Below are 16,508 nucleotides of genomic sequence, written 5' to 3'. Positions count from 1 at the left end.
AAGCAGCTAAGTTCTGCTGTCCCCCGGTCAGCATTTCTCTGTCCAGGATCCATCGTTTCAGCCTCATGGATTCATTCCTCCTCTTCTCCCCGCTACTGGGCCTCCTCTGCTTTAAATGGTCCGTCTTGCTTTTTATTAAGCATTAAGCTTTTGAATTTTTCAAAAAACGTACATAGTCTTTGTGGAAGACATAGGACATATAGACAAGCAAATTGACAAGAAAAGTGCTAACTCCACCAACCATGGGAAATCACGGTTGACAGTTATTGAACACACTTTCAGTCTTTTTTTTCCTATGCACATAGGGAGATACATGTATTTTTAATCTATACACATGGAATTATAGTTCATGTAGTATTCTATAACCTGCCTTTTGATCAACTGTGAAAGATTTTCCATGACCACAAATACATACTTCATTTTAATTGTGATTTTTAATGGCTGTGTAACATTTCACCGTAAAGGGGAGCTATCATCTACTTAATCATGATCTTGAACATTAGATTATTTCCAGTTCTTCACTATAATGCATATTTCTGTGCTCATCCATATATGTATATATATATATATATATATATATATATATATATACATACACACACATTTTTGTATGCCTCATTTTATTAATAATATATAATAAAAATATATTTATATAAATATATATATATACATTACATACAATATATTTTAAAATGTGATATATAATGATAATCTTCTAAAGTCCTAGAAGCTGAATTTCTGCATCAAGGGTTATATACTTTTTCAAGGTTCTTAATCCCTGTTTGGCATTTGATCCAGCCTCTCCTAAAAATATCGCCTTCCAGATTGCTCCATTTTTGGCTGCAGAAACCTCAGACCAAATGTTGCCCCACCAACCAAGACGTCAGTTCACACAGCCAGCTAACTATTGTCAGGGCTGAGGCTGAAACCTGCATTTCCTGACCCAGTTGACTTATAAACATTTGGGTTGCCACTGAGGTTTGACAAAGGCTGCTGCTAGCTCATTGTTTCTCACCATCAGTGATCTGGCTGATGCCTGGGAAGAGGAGAACCTGGTGTGAAACAGGGCTCTGGCTCATCTTAGCATTTTTATGCACGTCCAAACGGAAACCACATTACTAGAAATAGGAACATGTTTTATCGATTTTAAAAATGCATACCTGTCTCCATTCGAACTGCCCATTAAGGTGGGGAGAATGCCTTTAGAATGATTTGAAAAATGATATACAGATACATGTTCAACTGAGAGTGACAGAGGCAGCCTGGTCTGGTAGAGAACCGTAGACAGTGGCTCTAACTCTCACTTGGCCACGAAATCTCTATATGACCTTGACATGTCCTTTTGCGAAGCTGGGACTCGGTGTCCCATTGTGCACGAAGAGGAGGCTGGACATTGCTCTCTAGGATTCCTGCCAGTTCTAATGACCTAGGATTAAAGATCAATAGGTTGAAGTTTACCCCTTTTTCTAGACTCTGAAGTTTATAGAGAAGGGGGAGTTTGAGGAAGTCTAATAGTAGACCCTTGTTCCTGGGCTTGCAGAGAAGAAGTAGGATATTCTCTGGTACCCTTGTCAAAAAACTTAAAAGAGCTTGCTATGAATTTAAGGTGCCTTAAAACATGAAATGGACTAATTTAATGTACCTTATATAAAAGGTAAGATACCATTTTTGTAAGGTGTTCTCTTAGGTACCATTAAAAAAATTTTTTTTAATGCTGAAAATGAAACTACGAAACAGTGCTGTCTTACCCATCAAGTACGCATGCCAATGTCAATGATGTTAAGATTGAAAAAATAAGTACACCTTAGAGTCATTGAGACTATTGATATATTTCATGATGAAAAGTTAAACTGCATTGACTTTGTAAGAAACACGATTTTGAGATTGTCTAGCCTTCACACCCTCAGCCCTTTCTATGTCGTACAGAAGGAGAGAGCCCAGAGAAGTAACGAGGGTAACCCAAAGTCACAGAGATGATATGGGACTAGACCCAAAAAGCATTAGAAAGGGCAAAGCACTTGCAGAATGGAGGAGTGAGGACCTCCAAAATTATACTCCTCCATGAAAGCAGGGAAAACCAGAGGGAAAATTGTCAAAATGAACTTTTCTACAACTCTGGCAATTCACCAAAGACTTGCAATAATCCATGGAACATTTTAATTGAGAAAAAAAAACCCTCTCATGTATTAACTTCCTGTTTTTACGTCCTCCTGTCCCCAACTCAATGGCAGCCTTGAAAACCAGTAGCTTAGCAGCTGCTGGAAGGAGAACAACAGAGCATCAAACTGTGTGAGGCAAAAATAATAGAATTTCAAAGAAATAGATGAATCTGCTGTCATGGTTGAAGACTTCAATATCCCTCTATCAGAAAAGGATAGATTCAACAGGCAGAAAATCAGTAAGGACAGAGTTGAACTTAACATTGTCAATCAACTGGATATAATTGACATCTATGGACTATTTCACCCAATAACAGCAGAATACATATTCTTCTCAAGCTTGCATGGAACATTTAGCAAGATAGACCACATTTGGGGCCATAAAACACACCTTCACAAATGTAAAAGAATACAACATCACACACTATCTGCTCTCAGACAACAATGGAATTAATCTGGAACTTGCTAACAGAAAGATAACTGGAAAATCCCCAAATGCATGAAGATTAAACAACACACTCTAAATAATACATGGGTCAGAAAAGAAATTTCAGGAGAAACTTAAAAATATCCTGAATTCAATGAAAATGGAAACACAACTAATGAAAATTTGTCAGGTGCAGCAAATCAGTGCTTACAGGAAAACTGATAGCATTGAATGTATATCTTAGAAAAGAAGAAAGATCTAAAATCAATTATTTAAGTTTCCACTTTAAGAAACTAGGGGGAACAAAAGTAAATTAAATCCAAAGTACTCAGAACAAGAGAAGTATGAGAATTAGAGCAAAAGTGCATGGAATTTAAAACAGGAAATTAATACAGAGAGCAAGACCAAAAGCTGGCTCTTTGAAAAGATCCGTAAAATCAGTAAGTCTCTAGGCAGACTAAATAAGAAAACTAGTGGATGCAAATACTGCTATCAGAAATGAAAGGTAAGACATCACTATAAATCCTATGGGCATTAAAATGATGAAGGAAGAGAAGTCACAAGGATAATTAGAAAATACTTTGAAGTGAATGCAAATGAAAAGACATTATATGAAAACTTAATAGATGCAGTGAAAGCAGTGCTCAGAGGGAAATTCATAGCTGTAAACTCCTACAAACAAGAAGAAAGACTTTAAATCAATAACCTGTGTTTATACCTTAAAGAGCTAGGAAAATAAGAGCAAACTAAACCCCACAGCAGAAGGAAGGAAATAATAGAATCTAGAGCAGAAATTAAAGGATAGAATTAAAGAAAAGAAAAACAATAGAGAGAATCAACAGAACAGAACCAAAAGTTGGCTCTTCAAAAAAGAATCAACAAAGGTGGCAAACCTCTAGCTAGAGAAGATTCAAATTACTAAAGTCAGAAATGAGATTGAGGACATTACTACTGACTTATAGAAATAAAAATATTTTGAGACTATACTATGAACAGTTGCATGCCAACAAACTAGGTATCCTACATGAAATGGATAAATTTCCAGAAACATTCAAAGTAGCAGACCTGAGTCAAGAACAAACAGAAAAATCTGGGGTGCCTGGGTGGCTTAGTCAGTTAAGCATCTGACTCTTGATTTCGGCTCAGGTCATGATCTCGTGGTTCGTGGATTCAAGCTCTGCGTCAGACTCTGCACTGACAGCACAGAGCCTGCTTGGGATTCTCTCTCTTTCCCTCTCTCTCTTCACCCCTCCCCCCCCACTCATGCTGTCTCTCTCTCTCTCTCTCTCTCTCTCAAAATAAAGAAATAAACTTAAAAAAAAGAACAAATAGAAAACCCTAAGTAGATCCATAACTGAAGTTGAATTGGTAATTAAAAACCTCCCATCAAAGAAAAGCCCAGGACCAGATGGCTTCACCGACGAATTTACAGAAGAATTATCACCAATCCTCAAACTCTTCTAAAACATGACAGGAGTGAGTACTTCGTAACTCATTCTTTGAATCCAGCATTACCCTATCAAAACCAGACAAAGACATCTCAAGCGAGGAAAACTACAGATCAGTATCCATCACGAATATAGATGTGAACGTTCTCAACAAAACGTTAGCAAACGAAATCCAATAGTATATTAAAAAGATTATAAACCATGAACAATTGAGATTTGTCTAAGGAGTACAAGGGGTTCAATATTTTAAAAAAGCAGCCAATGTATTTAAGTCTGCTAGGGCTACCATAATAGAATATCACAGACTGGATGGCCTTAACAACAGAAATTTATTTTCTCACACTTACGGAGACTGAAAGTTCAAGGTGAAGGTGCCGCCAGGAGAATGGGCAGCGGGGAAAGGTGGTCTTTTAACAAGTGGTCCTGGCCACTTGATACATTGATACCCTCATGTAAAAGAACGAACTTTGACTCTTACCTTACGTCATCTAAAAAATTAGCTCAAAGCGGATTAAAGACCTGATAGCTAAAATTATAAGATTCTCAGAACAAAATAGAAGAAGAGCTTCATGAAAATGGATTTGGCAATGATTTCTCATATATGACATCCAAAGCACGGGCGACAAAAGAAAAAATAAATTGGACGTCATCAACATTAAAACCTTTTGTGCAACAAAGAAATGCTATGAATAGAGTAAAAACGCAGCCCACAAAATGGGGAGAAATATTTGCAAATCGTAGATGTTAACAGCCGCATATATGAAAAAACCTACAACTCAACAACAGCAAAACAACTTTATTAAAAATTGTCAAAGGACTTGAATACACAGTTCTCCAAAGAAAATATAAAAATGGGCAACAAGCATATAAAAGACACTCAGCATCACTATTATTAGGGTATAAAAATCACAGCCACAGTGAGACACCACTTCATACCCATTAGGTAAACTATTGTTAAAATAACAAGGGTTGGGGCGCCTGGGTGGCTCAGTCGGTTGAGCATCTGACTTCGGCTCAGGTCACGATCTCGCGGTCTGTGAGTTCGAGCCCCGCGTCGGGCTCTGGGCTGATGGCTCAGAGCCTGGAGCCTACTTCCGATTCTGTGTCTCCCTCTCTCTCTGCCCCTCCCCCGTTCATGCTGTCTCTCTCTGTCTCAAAAATAAATAAATGTTAAAAAAAAATTAAAAATAACAAGGGTTGGCAAATTTGTGGAGAAATTGGAACTTTTGTGCACTCCTGATGGGAATGTGGAATGGTGCAAAGCATATGGAGAATAGTTTGATGGTTTCTGGAAAGAACTTCAAAATACAATCACCATGTGATATAGCAATTCCACCTCTGGGTGTGTGGCCAAATAAATTGAAAGCAGGGACTTGAACGGATATCTGTACACCCAGTTTATAGTGATATTATTCACAATAGCCAAAAGATGGACTTAATCCAAATATCCTCAAGGGGTGAAGGCAGAAACAAATGTGGTCTACCCCTACAATAGAATGTTATTCAGCTTTAAAAAGGAAGGAAATTCTGACACCTGCTACAACCTTGAAGCTATTATGCTAAGTGAAGTAAGCCAGTTCTAAAAGGGCAACGCTGTGCGAGCCCATGTACCTTATACAAGGTACCTAGAGTAGGCAAGTTCATAGAGACTGAAATTAGAAGGTGGTTGTTGGAGGTCGGCAGGGGGGGTGGGGAGTGGGAAATGGAGAGTTGTTTCATGAGTACAGGGTTTCAGTTTTGGAATGATGAGAAAGTTCTGGAGATGGGTAGTGGTGATGGTTGCACAACAATGTGCACATGCTCGATTCCACTGAATTGTACACTTAAAAATAGTTAAAATGGTAAACTTTATGTTATGCATATTTTACCCCAATAATAAAGAGAATGGCATTCATTGTTCTTAAGAAATACACATTGTAATATTTGGAGTGGTATGGCACAGTGTTTCCACCTTACAGTGGTTCAGAAAAAGAAATTATATGCTCATGCATGCACGCACGCATGTGTGTATACACCGATTTATAGCTGACCCTTGAACAACATGGGTTTGAATTGCTCAGGTCCACGTATACACGGATATTTTCAATAAATACAGTATAGTACTATACAAGTATTTTCTCTTCCTTATGATTTTCTTAATAGCATTTTCTTTTCCCTGGCTTACTTTTATAAGTAAGCTTACTCTTATAAGAATAGAGTACATGTAATAGATAGAACACGCAGAATAAGTGTTAATTAACTGTTATGTTATTGGCGAAGCTTCCGGTGAATAGTAGGCTATTAGTAGTTAACTTTTGGCAAAGTCAAAAGTTATATGCAGATTTTTACTGCGTGGGGGTGGGTGCCCTTAACCCCTGCATTGTTCCAGGGTCAACTGGATACATATATATATATATATATATATATATATATATATGGAGAGAGAGCAAGAATGAGAATGAATGAAGACATGATGAACCACATAAAATGTAAACAGTTGGTGAATCTAGGTAAAGGTATACAGAAATTTCTTGTGTTATTCTTGCAAATTTTTGTAAGTTAGAACGCATATCAAAATGGAACAAATTAGATAAATAATAATCTGTATGAAGCAGTTAGCGTGGTGCTCTGCCAAGGTTAACCTTACTCCCCCTTCTCTTCTTTCTTCTTTTACCTGAAAAGAAAAAGAGAAAAGAGAATTTTTTTTTCCAAATCATTTAGTCTTTCTTCTTACTCTGCTGCTGGTGCACGGGCTGCCTCCAGGGTTGTTATTGTGAGGGTTTCTGGCTTTTAAGGGCAGGCTGACAGAATGGCTGTCCCAGGATACACTCAGCCCGGTCAGGGTCATTTCTCAGTTAGGAAAGCAGCTTTCTGGAATGGAATCAGGAGTACCAGGGACACGTTTTGGCCACTCTTTCTTATGCCTCCTTTGAACTGCTATAGGGAGCCATGGCAGTTAGAGAATCTCTCCCTCTAAGAAAGTCTGTTGAAATGATCAGAATCGAGACACCAGGGATGCCTGCTATGCTTTACACGGAGCAGCTGAAGGAAAAGGTGGTAAAGAGAAGAAACGTAAAGCATGCCCTTGCCTTCAAGGAGTTTATAATCTAGTTGGAGAGACTATGCTAACAGGTGCTGTGCTCAGTGCTGGAGGGGAAGCAGAAATAGACCTCACTGTTCCGGGAGGGCTTGCTGGACCAAAGAGGACACTGAGAACTTCTAAAAGAGATCAAGGTCACAGTGGAGTCTTTCTTGAAAGTACTAGATGGAGTTCTGCCTGCTACCAGACCGTGAGGCATTTCACAGCGGGGACAAGAGTGTGGGTGGAGGTGTACATTAGCGTTTCTCAACCTGTGCTATGCACGGGAGGTCCCTGGGAATCTTGTTAAAATGCAGATTCTGATGTGGTAGGTCTGGGGTGGGGCTGGAGATTATGCATTCTTAACAAGCTCTCAGACAACGCTGATGTTGCTGGTCTGTGCAGAAGCAAGACGATCGTCCACCCTGGTTGTCAGTTAAACCATTCGGCAGTTTTGGGGGGACACAGCTGTAATGGAAACCCATGTAGCCATAGTTCGTTGGTAGTAGAGTCTTGAGTAAAACTGAGTGCATACTTGTGTAAAATTTCGAGCACTGAATGTTCACTGTGTGCCAGGAACAATGCTAAATCCTTACGTTGGTTAGCCCTTTTTAATCCTTGCAAAACTCCTGTGAGTAAGGCACTTGTCTTTTGGTCTTGATGGCATAAAAGCAAGGGACATTTATTCTCCACAGTTCTAGAGTCTGGAAAGTCCAAGATCAAGATTGAGTGTCTGGTGAGGACATACTTTCTGGTTCATAGACGGCTGGCTTCTTGCTGTGTCCTCATGGGGTGGAAGGGGCTAGGGAGCTCTGTGGGGCCTCCTTTATAAGGGCACTGATCCCAGTCGAAAAGACTCTCCTCTTATAACCTAATCACCTCCCAAAGATCCCACCTCTTAATACCATCACGTTAGGGATGAGGTTTCGACATACGAATTTTAGGAAGACACGAACATTCAGTCTACAGTTGAGGGACTTAGCACAGAGGTGAAGTCGTTTGTCTATATTTATACATCTAGAAAGTGGCAGAGGCAGGAATTGGACCCAGACAGATATCCGTGCTCTTTAACCAGTGTACTTTCTTAAGCCATATGAGTGTCCCCCCAGAGCTCTCCAATGCCAAAATCTAGGTATCATTCATTTAATCTTCTCTACCCCCAGTATCTAAAATGGTGTCAGAGTGTCTTTTAGAAGATGCCAAAATGGAAGGAGCATGCTAGGCTTGACCAGGACCCACTAAATCCTTTCATTTAATTTAATTCTCACAGCAATCTTTTCAGAGAGGTGTTATAACCCCCGGTTTATACGCGGTGAAACCAAGACTTGCGTCGATTAAGCAATACATTTAAGATCATTAAGCTAGCACATAGCAGGAGAACCAGAATTTGAACTCATGTTATCGGAGACTTCGGTCTGTACTTTTTCTCCTCCAACAGGTTGCTCTTGCAATGATCTTCAGAGCCTTGGTGTTGTACTACTCAATGAACACTGTTTGACTTTGGCCGTCAGCCGTGTGTGCTCAAGCTTAGTATTTACTGTTAATGTCATGGCCTTCAGGCTAAGGAGTTTCAGAGTCCTACCACTCCCTGTCCAATCCCCATCAGTTCATAGGCTAGATATCCTCATGATCAAACTTTGGCTATAATCCTGTTCTCGGGGATATCTCTACACGGTGCATTTTTGGAGTGTGTGGATGCGGGTACGGCGATAGAGTGCTGGTGGAGGCTAGTTAAACAGACATCCATGTAAGCCATATCTGGGGCTTTCAAGTTTGACAAACCCCCGTTTTCTCGTACATGTTCTTCAGTGGATTTTAAATGGCTATTTTAAAAAGAACATCTTGAACTTCACAGTGAAATCTGAGAAATCAAAGCAACTAAATGCCACAATGGAAACAGATGTGCTAGACATCGGGTGGGGCTTGTACCATGACTCGAACAAAATGTTCTCATTAGGTGCTTTCAACTGTTGTCGAGTTAGAATGACTTATGTTACATGAAATTACTTAACATTCACAGAAAAGTAGAGACAGTACTAGAAGAAACACACCTATATACTCACATCCCAAATTAATAAATGTTGACATTTTTTGCTCTAGGGTTTTTTTTCATTTTTTAATAAAAAAAATTATGTCACAGGAACTTCCGGGTTTTGTTTTTTAAGTAGGTTCCATGCCCAGCGTGGAGCCCAACGTGAGATCAAGACCTGAACCAAGGCAGAGAGTTGGACCCTTAACTGACTGAGCCACCCAGGCACCCCGAGGAATTTCCAGTTTTAAGATGGTGTAATAAAGCAGTGATTTTTGAATTTGGGTGAATATACCCCTGGGAATACATAGGCACTCTGTACCATTTCCATATCCTCTCCATATGTATTCTCTCCTGAAATTGATCTGCCTGAGAACAGATGTCAGGAGGACTTAATAGAACTTGCCTACTGATAGATCATTAAATATAATTTTTGATGCAATATAACTAAGTGATTTGGGCATATAATTCAGAAAGACTTTAGGGAATTGACTGACTTTGCTATACCAAACTCCTTCTAGTTGTTTATGGAGCAAAGCTTCTTAGCCCTTATATATTCAAAAATGTAACAGAAGGATAGAACTGATGGTGTCATGTGTCTCATTCTGCCAGAAAGTAGTATTAATTCAGGGCGCCTGGGTGGCTCAGTGGGTTAAGTGACTGACTTCGGCTCAGGTCACAATCTCACAGTTTGTGAGTTCAAGCCCCGTGTCGGGCTCTGTGCTGACAGCTCAGGGCCTGGAGCCTGTTTCGGATTCTGTGTTTCCCTCTCTGCCCCTCCCCTACTCACGCTCTCTCTCTCTCAAAAATAAACATGAAAAAAATTTTTTTAAAGTAGTATTAATTCAGAGATGTGTAAATTAATCAAGAGCCTATCCTCACCCAATGCATCAAGAGATGAATTTGCAATAAAGTTTTATTTTAGGTTTAATAATTTTTATCAAAACATTTAATATTACTGTTGTCTTAAACAAAATATAATGCTGGTAATTATAATTATAAATCAATCCAGAAGAAAAAAAATAACACATAGAGACTTGTGTTTATAGAACATTTAAAAAAAATTAATTTCAATGTATGTTTTGTTTTCTGTGACTTATTTATAGATACTCAGGCACCAGCATATATTATGATAAAAATCTGGGCAACAGAATAGATATATGACGTCAAGGAAGAACAGGAACTATGTATATTTAAAGTAGATAATGGTGAGTAGTAAATAATGGTTTCATAGTTTTATTAACAATATGTGGGAAATTGTATTCCTTGTACCTACTTACACATAAGACAAAGAAAAAGTCATTTTTGAAATGTGCAAAGAGGTGCGTTGTTCTTAGAAATTCTTTTGGGGAACGAGAATAAAAACACTTGGAAAACCACTGCGATAAAGACTTCACCTCCTCTCATAAATAATCTCAAATCAACCAGGTGGAAAAGAAAACATGCAATCTGCTTATTTTGAACTTAGATTTGTTTGACTACTAATTCAGTTTCTCTAGTGCTTTAGTCTGTATATTCTGGATCAATTTAAGCAGATTCTTACAAACACGATCAATCTGCCTGATTTTCAAATTTATCGGCATCCATTGTTCATGGTGTCCCTTTATTATCTTTACATTTCTACAGTATCTTATTAACGCCCTCTTTTTCATTTCTGTTATTTATTTGTCTTTTCAGATAACCAACTCAGGATGTTGATCATTTCTATTGTTTTTAGTAATATTTCATTTTGAATTTTATTTTTATCACCCCCTTCTTTTTTTGCTTTGTGTTTCTTGTTATTTTTTTCTTACCTCTTGATTCGACCTTTTATCTCATTAATTTCAGTTTTTTCCATCCCCTAACTGTGTACTTAAAACTATAAAATTTTCCTTCAGATTATCTCAGCCCATCCAGGAATCGCCTTTTAGGGAGAGCTTTATAGTACAGAGATCACACTTATTTTTAAAGATGAGGAGCTCCACTGAAACTGAGAAAGGGGAATTGGATTGCCATCACAAACAGCACATGGTTCTGCACATGGAGAATTAGGCAGCTTTGTGACCCGGGACAATGTGTTTATGATCACCTATTCCAGTAGCAGTAAGAACAGATAAGAATTCTTGATCTTTTCTGTGTCAATGTAACTGCACTAATGTGAGTTCGCTCCTTAGTGAGTTACAGGTAGAGACCACACCATGTGGAGATGTCACACAAAGGAAAACTACTTTTGCTGCAAACAAGGCAAAAGTCACACAAAGGAAAACTACTTTTGCTGCAAACAAGGGGTGGGGGGGTGGGAATAGTTCACAAACCATGACTCCCCCGTGCAAGGGTGAGTGAGTCCCTTTTATTTCAGGTTAGGATGAATTCTCAGAAAGCGGAGTCATCATCTGTAGGGGTGAGTATCATGGTTGTATGTTATGTTAATGAGGTTTGTGTTTCTCCTCGGGCGGATATTTCAACATAATAATGAGGTAGAGGCAACGCTGGTCCATCTGCGCAGGTGTGAGTGGGTGGTTAGAGCTCAAACGAATCCAGGGCCCTGTGCTTTGTGTTGTTTGCCTCTAAAACAAGGTTAGCTTTCCAGTGAAGAAGGGGTTCAGTTGGGGGGGGGGGTCTTGCTGGTGACAGTTTTAACCTCATTAACCCTACACAGGAGGCCCAGTTTCAGTCCTGCAAAAACAACCCAAGACGGTGCATTAAGTCAGTCTTTACTTTTGAAACAGCACTGGGAGTTTCCCCCTTGATTTATTGTCTCTGATTTGGTTAGGCTGTTTCCCGGCCTGGTAGAGACAATTGGGTTTTGTATTCCCTTTGTTCCCTTAAAATCCTTAACTACTAAGGTTTTTGCATTTCTTTGTTCTAACACCTCCTAGGGAAGTTCTGCAAAGAGTGTGCTAGGGCGAATCGAGCCAGTGAGGCACAGATCACAGAAAATAGGGGCGGGGGTGGGGTGGGGTGGGGTGGGGAGCTAAGATGGCTTCTCTTTGTTTTCTAGAAGCTGTGTCTGTCTCCTCTTTCTTTCCCTGGGGACCCCTCACTCTTTCTGCTTACTCTAAGACCTTGATATGCAATGGCTCATTTAATTCTCACAATAATTCCATGATGGAGGCCTCTTGTGCCTTCAGTGGTCCCCAGTTTAGAGATGGGGAAACTGAAGCTTTGGATGTTTAAACGATCCGCCCCTGATCAGGTAGCTGATAAGTACTATTCCATGATTCAAACCCTGGAAATGTGATTCTTGCTCTGAATTTTTACTGATAGGGAAAGATCTGTTATAAGATGGCCGACAGGACTGATAGGGAAATTCCAGTCCCCGACCGAAGACTCCCCTTCCGGGTTCTTCTTCCTACCCGGCTTGCCTCCTGCCAAATTACTACTAATGCGGAATGCGGAAGCGGCAGACTAGAAGTTGTTCCCTCTGCTTATGCTGGGGGCCCAGACCTCTGGAGAGTGATCTCCTCTGAGCCCGCCAGTGTGAAATCAACCTCCTGCCTTCCAAGATCTCTGAGTGTCACTTGGTTCTTCCACCGGGTGATCCAGACCAGGTTCCATAACATTCCCACTGTGTTATGCTGCTTATTCCATATGGTTATTGGAAGATTACCTTAATCCAGGTAATGCTATGATTTAGCAATCAGCACAGGTATATGAAATTCAATACTCAGTAGGTCAGTGTTGGTATATTTTACTAGTCACGTAGCTGTCATTAGATCCGTTAGGGTCTTTTTTTTTTTTAATAGCAAACCTTACATTTCACATGGACAAAAAATCAGTATTGTTTACAGCATCTTAAGATAAATTGCCTTTGAATGGGAGCTTCCTTTCTAGTACTTTGAGGTCTACAAGACATATCTAGGAAATTTACTATTGTGGAAAATGAAGACCGCTTAAATCGAATTGGGGGGAGGGGGAGGGGCTGTAGTTGTTCTTTTTCATTAATTGCTGTAACACTGTCCTGGGGGTGGGGGGGCAGCTGAGGGAGTTTCATGGTTTCTTTTGACATCATCAGGTGCCAGAGCTCTTGCAGGATGACTTTGATGCCATGTGAATTCTGTCATTTTGCTAGCACTGATATGACTCTTAGGTCCACCACTCCATTAGAACTATTAACTCCATATTAATTGTTGTTACAAATCTTGCAAAGCGGGGGTGGGGGTGGGGAGGTTGCTGCTGGGTATTTCGGTCCACATTCTATTTTAAGGCTGTATATTTGGTTTTCATAGATTATCCTTGGAGGCCCAATTATCATCCCTGTCCATCTTGTAAGTGTCAGGTCTGCATCACCTTCTAGACCCTACTCCTTTCTGGCCTTCTTCCCGTTCTTCCGACAGTCGAAAATTGCGAGGGACCTTTACTCCCGAGCCCATGGTGGCTGCCATCTTGCCTTGCTGTTGCTTTCCATTAGGGTCTTTTAATCCAACGTTCATTTCATCTGTATCCTGAACCTACTCTATTCCAAACCACCAGTTTATTCACCAAAATAGAGAATATTTGTTGAATGCCAGGCACTATTCTAAGCACTTTACATGTAGTGACTTCATTAATCTTCATAGCATCCCTCTGAGGAAGGTACTGGCATTGTCCCGATTTTACAAGGGAGGAAATACAGGCCAAGAGAGAGACGAAGTAACTTCCCCAAGATCCCTGGCCAGTAAGCCAGGATTTGGAATCGAAGCACCCTGTTCTCTGAAGTGCCATATGCTGTATGTTGTAGATGCGTCCAGTTAAGTCAGTTCCCAGTGTTTGTACTCAATTCCATAATCATATGCTAGAATTCATATTATGGGCCAGAGTTCTTCTTCAAATCCAGTGATTGACCAGTGGGTGCTGACCTGCAAAAAAATATATATCAGGCAGAAGACTTTGTTGACAATTCAGGATCTGATTTCTTCAGAGGAACATTTTAACATAATCATTCAAGATGTAAAATAGTGATTTTTTTCCAATACAGACAGTACGAGTAAAACAGAAATTATTTGCCTCAGCAGTATCTGAATTAAATATACACGTGATGTGAATACTTACATGATATTTTTGAATGCAAATAGAAATGTGATCATTTAAACTATTGTTTGATGAAAACTAATCTTGGAATTTGCGAAGTGTCACGTCACGCCCAATGCAACAGGTCTAAAATAAAGGAAACTCAAAAATGCAAAATGGTATACGAATGTCAAAATATCAGCATATCTCAAAAATATCAGTGTCTCTCAAAGTATCTTAAGGAAATAGGAAATGCCATTGAAATTCCAGAATGTTGAAAATATGAAGGTCAAATTGAACTATCCAAATGGCAATGTGGTAAGGTTAAGGTTGAGGCCACATTTACCTAGAGAGCTACTCCAATGAAGATGGTAAGGGTGAAGAGAAATTCAGAAAGATTTTACATGCATATCGCCCCCTAACATTCCTTCTTAACCATACAAGAGTGCCAACGGAGACCAAATTTAATGGCTGAAAATATTTATTATTTTTTATTACATTAGCTATGTCTACAAGTGAAGAGGAGCAGATAAGTAGATATAAAAATTTAAACAGTCTGTCACTCAGAGGTATTTGTTCTTTAAATCTTGCTGTGTGTTGCAGTTCATTCTTCTGCACACATGGGTGTAGTTTGAAACAAAATATTACTGTGGATGCTGGTTTAAACTTTTAAAACACATAAATACTTAAAACACATTTTGATAAATAGTAATCGGCAATATCTTTTTAAGTGATTTAAAGCATTCCTCTGTTTGAAAGAACCATACATTATTCATCCAGTCGTCTATTATTGGCGTTCTATCTAGCTTGTGGTGTATATCTATTAAAAACAGTGCTACAATGTAGATATTTTTTCAGGATACAGATCTTGCATGTATTTTGTTAGATTATACATAACTATTTTATCCTTTCGGTGGTATCGTAAAAAGCAATGCTTCATTTTAAATTTCAGTTCCGAATAAATAAATAAATTTCAGTTCCAATTGTTTGTTGCTAACATACAGAAATACAACTGATTTTTGTATATAGTAGATGTTATATCCTATGACTTTGGTCAACTCATTTGTTCTAGATTTTTTTAAAGGCTTTTTAAAAAAAAGTTTATTTATTTATTTTGACAGAGAGAGCATCCAAATGCGAGTGGGGGCAGGGGCAGAGAGAGAGAGAGAGAGGGAGAGAGAGAGAATCCCAAGCAGATTCCACACCATCAGCATGGAGCCCAATGCCAGGCTCAAACTCACAAACCATGATGTCATGACCTGGGCCAAGATCAGCCTCTGAACCGACTGAGCCACCCAGGCGCCCCTGTTCTAGAAGCTTTATAGTACATTGACATTTTCCACAGAAACAATCATGTCTTTTAAGAATGAAGGTAGTGTTATCCCTTTCAAATAGCTTTTGATTTGAGAGTAGGAAAAGTATTTTCTTCTATTTTATTTGTAGCTAGGATCTCCAGCACAGTGTTGAATAAGAGAGGTAAGAGTGGACATCTCTGTCTTATTCTAGAGAATATCTGCTGGCTGTAGTTTTTTATAGATGCTTTTTTATCAATGTTAGGAATTTCTCTTTTATTCTTGTTTCTGGAGAGTTTTTAACGTGAGTGTGTGTTGAATCTTGTCAAATATTTTTGTGGCATGGAGTGAGAAAATGTAAAAAATTTTTAAAATTTATTATAGTGAATTGCTTTATTGGTCCTTGACAAAGTTTTGAACCGACTTTACATTCTTGGGTTAAACTGTACTTGGGTATATTATATTATTCTTTTTATATATTGTTAGGTTAAATATGCCAATATCTTGTTAAGGTTTTTTCATATCTGTATTCAGAAGGGTTATTGTTCTCTAGTTTTGTTTTTTTTTTTCTTGTAATGTCTTCGGTTTGGTATTAGGATAAAGATGGCCCCATAAACTCTGAGTTGTTAACTATTCCTTCTTCTTTTGACTCAGTTGTTTTCTTTGGGGAGGTTTTTAACCTGAGGATTGGGGCTTTGTTTGTGGGAATGTTTTGACTATAAATTCTGTTTCTTTAATGTAAGTCATAAGGCTACGCAGGTGATCTCCTTTTCCGGAGTAACTTTAGTGGGTTTGTTTCTCAGTGTATATTTCAGTTTCGTAAGGTTACCAAATTTATTGGCACAAAGTTGTTCATAAAATGGTCTTAATATCTTTTAAATATCTTTACAAACTATAGTTATATCACTAGTCTTATTTGGGATGTTGATAATTTGTGTCTCCTCTTTTTTCGTGGGTGGATCAGTTTTGCTGATCTTTTCAAAGAAACAAAATTTAGTTTCATCGATTTTTTTGTGTGTGGTGTTTTTTTTTTCTTAATTTTATCTTCTCTTTATTATTTCCTTTGTTTTGTTTGTTTTGGGTTTAATTTCCTGTACTCTTTCTAGTTTTTGAGGTGGCAGCTCAGA

The 16,508-nt window shown here is 38.8% G+C and overlaps 1 pseudogene; it reads right to left on the bottom strand.

The window, feature by feature from the left end:
• Positions 1-13,041: 13,041 nt before the first annotated feature.
• LOC125157741 (ubiquitin-conjugating enzyme E2 variant 1-like) lies at positions 13,042-13,485 on the bottom strand (annotated as a pseudogene).
• Positions 13,486-16,508: the final 3,023 nt, after the last annotated feature.

Source organism: Prionailurus viverrinus, chromosome X (assembly GCF_022837055.1).
Source record: "Prionailurus viverrinus isolate Anna chromosome X, UM_Priviv_1.0, whole genome shotgun sequence".
Taxonomy (NCBI): domain Eukaryota; kingdom Metazoa; phylum Chordata; class Mammalia; order Carnivora; family Felidae; genus Prionailurus; species Prionailurus viverrinus.
This window is presented reverse-complemented; position numbering and strand designations above follow the sequence as displayed.